We start from the raw sequence: 7306 nt of genomic DNA, 5'->3' as shown, positions 1-7306 counted from the left end.
CTCCCATGTAGCTGTGTCTACAGGCTCGAGCCACAAACACTTAGCTAATTTTTGTATTTTCTGTAGAAACGAGGTTTTGCCATGTCGGCCAGGCTTGTCTTAACTCCTGAGCTCAAAGCAATCTGCCTGCCTCGGCCTCCCAAAGTGCTGGGATTTGCCGTGTTGGCCAGGCTCATCTTGAACTCCTGAGCTGAAAGCGATCCATCTGCCTCAGCCTCCAAAAGTGCTGGGATTACAGGCATGAACCACCATACCTGGCTGGGCATGGTGGCATGTATATGTGGTCCCAGGGAGCTTGAGGATCGCTTGAACCCAGGAGGTTGAGCCCTGCACTCCAGTGTGGGCAACAGAGTAAACTCTGTCTCAAAAAAAAAAAGGAGACCGCGTCCGCTCCGCAGCACAGAGCCTCACCCTCGCCGCTTGGCTGCCTGTCCACACCCCCAGCCAGCTCACCATGGATGATGATATTGCTGCGCTCGTTGTTGACAACGGCTCTGGCATGTGCAAGGCCGGCTTCGCGGGTGACCATGTCCCCTGGGCCATCTTCCCTTCCATCGTGGGGTGCACCAGGCACCAGGTCATGATGGTGGGCATGGGTCAGAAGGACTCCTATGTGGGCAACGAGGCCCAGAGCAAGAGAGGCATCCTGACCCTGAAGTACCCCATCGAGCATGGCATCATCACCAACGGGGACGACATGGAGAAGATACGGCACCACATCTTCTACAACAAGCTGCATGTGGCTCCCGAGGAGCACCCTGTGCTGCTGACCGAGGCCCCCCTGAACCCCAAAGCCAACTGTGAGAAGATGACCCAGATCATGTTTGAGACCTTCAACACCCCAGCCATGTATGTGGCCATCCAGGCCATGCTGTCCCTGTACGCCTCCGTCCGTACCGCCCATGTACAAGGGGTATGCCCTCCCCCACGCCATCCTGCCTCTGGACCTGGCTGGCCAGGACCTGACTGACTACCTCATGGAGATCCTCACTGAGCACGGCTACAGCTTCACACCACGGCCGAGCGGGAAATCGTGCGTGACATCAAGAAGCTGTGCTACGTCGCCCTGGACTTCGAGCGGGAGATGGCCATGGTGGCCTCCAGCTCCTCCCTGGAGAAGAGCTACAAGCTGCTCGATGGCCAGGTCATCACCATTGGCAACGAGCGGTTCCACTGCCCCGAGGCGCTCTTCCAGCCTTCCTTCCTGGGCATGGAATCCTGTGGCATCCACAAAACTACCTTCAACTACATCATGAAGTGTGACGTGGACATCTGCAAAGACCTGTACACCAACACAGTGCTGTCTGGCGGCACCACCATGTACCCTGGCATCACCAACAGGATGCAGAAGAAGATCACCGCCCTAGCACCCAGCATGATGAAGATCAAGATCATTGCTCCTCCCGAGCGCAAGTACTCCGTGTGGATCAGCGGCTCCATCCTGGCCTCGCTGTCTACCTTCCAGCAGATGTGGATCAGCAAGCAGAAGTATGACCAGTCCGGCCCCTCCATCGTCCACGAATGCTTCTAGGTGGACTGTGACTTAGTTGCATTACACACTTTCTTGACAAAACCTAATGCACAGAAAACAAGATAAGATTGGCATGGCTTTATTTTTGTTGTTGTTTTGTTTTGTTTTGGGCTTTTTTTTGGCTTGACTCAGGATTTAAAAACTGGAACAGTGAAGGTGACCGCAGTTGGTTGGAGCGAGCATCCCCCAAAGTTCTACAATGTGGCCGAGGACTTTGACTGTACATTGCTCTTTTTTTAATAGTCATTCCAAATATCGTGAGATGCATTGTTACAGGAAGCCCCTTGCACTCCTAAAAGCCACCCCACTTCTCTCTAAGGAGAATGGCCCGGTCCTTTCCCTAGTCCACACAGGGGAGATCATAGCATTGCTTTCATGTAAATTATGTAATGCAAAATTTTTTAAATCTTCGCCTTAATTTTTTTAAATTTTGTTTTATTTTGAATGATCAGCCTTCATGCCCCGTCTTTTTTGTCCCCTAACTTGAGATGTATGAAGGCTTTTGGTCTCCCTGGGAGTGGGTGGAGGCAGCCAGGGCTTACCTGTACACTGACTTGAGACCAAGTTAAATAAAAGTGCATACCTTAAAAAAAAAAAAAGGCAGAGGCTCTGCCCTCATGACCTAATCAACCTGACCACTTCCCAGAGCCCTACCTCCTAACATCATCACCTTGGTGACTAGATTTCAACATGATTTTTTGGAGGAACATATACATTCAAACGCTGGCAATCATACGCACAGGGGATATATGAAATATAATAAGTACAATTTAAAGATAAAGCCAACATTTGTGTAATCATTACCCAGGCCATGAAATAAAATATAGCCAGTCTTAGCAGACCAACTCCCGACTGTGTGGCCTTCCAATATACCCTTTGCTTCCCTGAAGATGTAACCACTACACCGACTCCCGTCACCATTATTCCCTTTCCTTTTGGCAATCCAGCCACATTGATGTGTAAAGCTGTGATTTGTTCATTTTATTGCTGTGTGATTTCCACTGTATTAATGAAACACAATTTAGTTTTCCACTTTACTATGAACAAACATTTGAGGCTCCCCCCCCTTTCTTATTTTTAGAGACAGGGTCTCACTGTGTTTGTTGCTCAGGCTGGAATGCAGTGGTGAGATCATAGCTCACTGCAGCCTCGAACTCCTGGGTTCAAGCGGTCCTCCCACCTCAGCTTCCTGAGTAGCTGGGACCACAGGTGCATGCCACCAAGCCTAGCTAGGTTTTCCATTTTTGTTCTATTAGAAACACTTCTGCTCTAAACGATAATTTATAAGACTCCTGGAACACATAGGGAAGGCTTCGTCAAGGAGTATGTATACTAGGAATGGAATTGCTGGGATAAAGGGTGTGTATATCTTCAGTTTTTCTAAATAATTCTAAACCACTTGTCTGTACAGTTCACCAATTTATACTCCTGCCCCAGTGTGTGAGAGTTCCCTCTACTCTCAGTGTGTGAGAGTTCCCACTGCTCCACTTCACTGGCAATATTTGGTTTTCACAGACTTCTTAATTTTAAACACTCAGATGAGCATGCAATCATGCTTTATTGTGATTTTAGTTTAGTTTAGTTTTGTTTTGTTTTGGGGACAGTGTCTCACTCTGTTGCCAAGACTGGAGTGCAATGGCGCGATATCGGCTCACTGCAACATCTGCCTCCCGGGTTCAAGTGATTCTGGTGCCTCAGCCTCCCAAGTAGCTGGGATTACAGGCGTACGCCACAACGCCGGCTAATTTTTGTATTTTTACTAGAGACAGGGTTTCACCACTTTGGCCAGGCTGGTCTTGAACTCCCAACCTCAGATGATCCGCCCACCTCAGCCTCCCAAAGTGCTGGGATTACAGGCGTGAGCCACCGTGCCTGGCTGATTCTAATTTTTCAGTTGGTAGTTCCTTTATTGCCCATTTGGATTTCTTCTTTTGTAACATTCCAGTTCAAGTTTTTTTTTTCAATTTCTTATTTGTCTTTGTCTCATTGATATGATTTGTAATTTCCACTTTATTATTTGCCCTTTAAGTTTGCAAATGGACCTTAAGTATATGATAAGATGTTCAACTTCAACTATAAAAAGAGATATGACAAAACCACAATGATATTCTTTTTGTCACTATCAGATAGGCCAAAAACCAAAGCATTTAATAATACCATGTTGACAGTCATGTGAAGAATGTATGGATCACAGTGTAAATTGGTGAACTTCAGTGGAAAGCAGTCTGGCATATCTAACGCACTATTAAAATTGTGTGAGGCTGGGCCTATAATCCCAGCACTTTGGGAGGCCAAGGCAGGCGGATCACGAGGTCAAGAGTTCAAGACCAGCCTGGCCAATATGGTGAAACCCCATCTCTACTAAAAATACAAAAATTAGCCAGGCATGGTGGCGTGCACCTGTAGTCCCAGCTACTCAGGAGGCTGAGGCAGAAGAATGGCTTGAACCCAGGAGGCAGAAGTTGCACTGAGTTGAGATCGCACCACTGCACTCCAGCCGGCCGACAGAACAAGACTTTGTCTCAAAAAAAAAAAAAAAAAAAAAGTGTGTGGGCTGGGCCTATAATCTCAGCACTTTGGGAGGCTGAGGCTGGTGGATCACTTGAGGCCAGGAGTTCAAGACCAGCTTGGCCAATATGGTGAAACCCTGTCTCTATTAAAAATACAAAAATTAGGCTGGGTGTGGTGGCTCACATCTGTAATCCCAGCACTTTGGGAGGCCGAGGCAGGTGGATCACCTGAGTTCGGGAGTTTGAGACCAGCCTGACCAACATGGAGAAACCCCATCTCTACTAAAAATACAAACATTAGCCAGGTATGTTGGTGGGCACCTGTAGTCCCAGCTACTAAGGAGGCTGAGGCAGGAGAATTGCTTGAACCCGGGAGGCGGAGTTTGCGGTGAGCCAAGATCGCACCATTGCATTCCAGCCTGGGCAACAAGAGCGAAACCAAAAAAAAAAAAAAAAAAAAAAAAAAAAGCCAAGCATAGTGGCACTTGCTACTTGTGAGGCTGAGGCATGAGAACCACTTGAACCTGGGAGACGGAGATTGCAGTGAGCCAAGATTGCGCCACTGCTCTCCAGCCTGGGCAACAGAGCGAGACTGTCTCAAAACAAAAAAAAAAAGTGTGTGTACAGTTTCACTCAACCATTTTACTTTTCAGAATTTGTCCTATGGATATACTCACGTGTGAAATGACACGTTCAAGGATATTCAGGGTAACATTGTTTATAATAGCAAAATATTGAAAAGAACTTGACCAGGCGAGGTGGCTCAGGCCTGTAATCCCAGCACTTTGAGAGGCCAAGGTGGGTGGATCTCTTGGGCTCATGAGTTGGAGACCAGCCTAGGCAACATGATGAAACCTCATCTCTACAAAAAAAAAAAAAAAAAACAGAAATTAGCCAGACATGGTGGTGTGTGCCCGTAGTCCCAGCTACTCAGAGGCTGAGGCAGAAAGATCAATTGAGCCCAGGAGATTGAGGCTGTAGTGAGTCCTCATCATGACACTGCATTCCAGCCTGGGGGACAGAATGAGACCCTGTCTCAAAAAACAAACAAGCAAACAAACAAACAAACAAACAAACAAAAAATGCTAAAAAAAAACCCAGCCTGGACAACCTGATGAAACCTTGTCTCTACCAAAAAAAAAAAAAAAAAAAATAGCTAGGCGTGATGGCACGCATCTGTAGTTCCAGCTTCTCAGGAGGCTGAGGAGGGAGGATTGCTTGAGCACAGTAGGTTGAAGCTGCAGTGAGCCGTGATTGCACCACTGCACTCCAGCCTGTGTGACAGAGTGGTAATTTATTATTTATTTGAACTTAAATAAAGAACTTAAATGCCCAGTGATGAAGAGTGATTAAACAATTTATGATACATCTTTACAAAGGTACAGTATACTGAGTTTTAAAAATCCATTTTATGTACACTGAAAATGTATATTTTCCAAGACACAATATTAAGTAAGAAAGTAATCAGGTGCAGAATATGTGTAAAATATACGATAATCTCCAGAGTGTATATGCATATATGCTTGTTTTCACATAGAATATCTTGGAGAAGGCCGGGCGCGGTGGCTCACGCCTGTAATCCCAGGACTTTCGGAGGCCAAGGTGGGCAGATCACCTGAGGTCAGGAGTTCGAGACCAGCCTGGCCAACATGATGAAACCCTGTCTCTACTAAAAATACAAAAAAATTAGCTGGGCATGGTGGCGGGCGCCTGTAATCCCAGCTACTTCGGAGGCTGAGGCAGAAAAATCACTTGAACCCGTGAGGTGGAGCTTGCAGAGAGCCAAGATTGCTCCATTGCACTCCAGCCTGGGCAACAAGAGAGAAATGCCGTCTCAAAAAAATTAATTAATTAATTAATTAAAAAGGTATAGAGGTATAGTCAGTGGGTGATTGGGGAATCAGGGTGAAAAGAGATATATATATATTTTTTTACTGTACATCAATTTGCACCTTTCAGATTTTCTATGATATGCATGTATTCCCTATGAAAAGTAAGTCAAACGGCCAGGCGCAGTGGCTCATGCCTGTAATCCCAGCACTTTGGGAGGCCGAGGTGGGTGGATCACCTAAGATTAGGAGTTCGAGACCAGCCTGGCCAACATGAGGAAACCCTGTCTCTGGGCGACAGTGTGAGACTCTGTCTCAAAATAAAATAAAATAATAAAATAAAATAAAAGTAAGTCGAGTGATTTTAACATGTCAGGCTTGTACTAAATTCTAGAGGTACAGTGGTGAACAAAACAGAAACCTTGCCTTAGGGAGCTGCCAGTCTGGTGCTGGGAGACACTCCCTGAACTCAGCGCTGCAGGGATGTGTGATGAGCACTGTGACGGGGCACACCAACACCAAGGCACTTCGGAGGAGGGTGACACACAGCAGGGACACCCAGCAGTCTTGGAGGTGGGCAGGCAGCCTGAAATTTACATGGGGGGCAGAAAGAACAGGGAGCCAGTCCATGGAGGTGGCTTAAGGGACAGGAGGCCCCAGCAGAGAAAACAGCATTTGTGGAGGAGGGCAAAGCTCTGTTAATTTGAGGAACTGAAAGAAGTTCAGCTCAACCGGAAGCTGACATGAGTCAAATTGGTTTTCAGAAAAAGCCATGCTAGAAATGTGGAGAAAGGATTGAAAGGGGCAAGAGTGGAGTCAAGAAGATGGGTTACGCCAGGTGTGGTGGCTCATGCCTGTAATCCCAACACTTTGGGAGGCCAAGGTGGGCAGATCACCTGAGGTCAGGAGTTCGAGACCAGCCTGGCCAACATGGTGAAACCCCATCTCTACTAAAAATACAAAAAAAATTAGATGGGCGTGGTGGTGTATGCCTGTAATCTTGGCTACTCGGGAGGCTGAGGCAGGAGAATCACTTGAACCCCAGAAGCAGAGGTTGTGGTGAGCCGAGACTAAGCCACTACACCCCAGCCTGGATGACAGAGCGAGATTCCGTCTCAAAAAAAAAAAAAAAAGAAAAGAGAAAAACAGAAAAAGAAAAAAAGAAAAGAAAAGAAGACGATGGGTTAGGAAGCTTCTGTAGTCATCAGACAAGAGGAGACAGGAGGCTGGATTAAAGAGGTGGTGGTGAGGGACAGAAAGGGCAGGACGGATTCAATAGACCCTGAGAACTTAGAATCTACAGACATGGTGATTGGATGACTGAGTGAAGGAAATGGAGGATCATTATAATAATAAAAGCTAATATTTTGTAAGAATTTCCTTGGGAGGCCGAGGCAGGCGGATGTCTTGAGGTCAGGAGTTCGAGACCAGCCTGG

The 7306-nt window shown here is 46.8% G+C and overlaps 1 pseudogene across 1 annotated transcript; it reads left to right on the top strand.

Moving 5' to 3' along the window:
• The first annotated feature begins 439 nt into the window (after nucleotides 1-439).
• LOC100609851 (actin, cytoplasmic 1-like) lies at nucleotides 440-2119 on the top strand (annotated as a pseudogene). Its single transcript, XR_010155969.1, has one exon. The product of XR_010155969.1 is annotated as an actin, cytoplasmic 1-like (transcript).
• Nucleotides 2120-7306: the final 5187 nt, after the last annotated feature.

The sequence above is a fragment of the Pan troglodytes genome, chromosome 23, assembly GCF_028858775.2.
Source record: "Pan troglodytes isolate AG18354 chromosome 23, NHGRI_mPanTro3-v2.0_pri, whole genome shotgun sequence".
Classification (NCBI taxonomy): domain Eukaryota; kingdom Metazoa; phylum Chordata; class Mammalia; order Primates; family Hominidae; genus Pan; species Pan troglodytes.
This window is presented reverse-complemented; position numbering and strand designations above follow the sequence as displayed.